Raw genomic sequence first — 629 nt, 5'->3', positions numbered from 1 at the left:
GTGAACTCCGGAAGTTGGTGATGGACAGGGAGGCCTGGCGTGCTGCGATTCATGGGGTCACAAAGAGTCAGACACGACTGAGCGACTGACCTGATCTGATCTGATCATCTTAAAATGCAAACTGTGGGAGTGAGTCTGGTAAGATCTTTCTATTGTTAGTTCTAATCCCGTTATCTTAAAATGTAAATTGTGGGAGTGGGTCTGGTAAGACCTTTACAATCTTGAGACATTCTTTCGATTTACTGTAATAACCAATTGAAAAAAGTATATAAAGTCCTTGCTAAAACTAGCAAGGGGGGCACACTCCATTCCCCTTCTGATGTCTATGTCAGAAACTTTCTCTGTCCTATTTTACTTTAATAAAACTCTGCTACACAAAAGCTCTTGAGTGATCAAAACTGCTCCCTAGTCCCGAAGCTAAATCTTCCTTGGAGATCATGAATCCAACATCTTTCACTGTAAGCTGTCAATACCCACCCTGGTCTAAACCCACTTCTGCAGCCTCCATAGCTGCTCCCAGGATGAGTGACAGGCTCTGCCACCTGAGGGTCTGCCTCTTTCACCAGCAGCTCAGGGCCCCACTCCTCGTCCTGGCTCGTGCAGGATCTTTGCATACATCACGATCTCGT

The sequence above is a fragment of the Bison bison genome, unplaced genomic scaffold, assembly GCF_000754665.1.
Source record: "Bison bison bison isolate TAMUID 2011002044 unplaced genomic scaffold, Bison_UMD1.0 scf7180017864251, whole genome shotgun sequence".
Classification (NCBI taxonomy): domain Eukaryota; kingdom Metazoa; phylum Chordata; class Mammalia; order Artiodactyla; family Bovidae; genus Bison; species Bison bison.
This window is presented reverse-complemented; position numbering follows the sequence as displayed.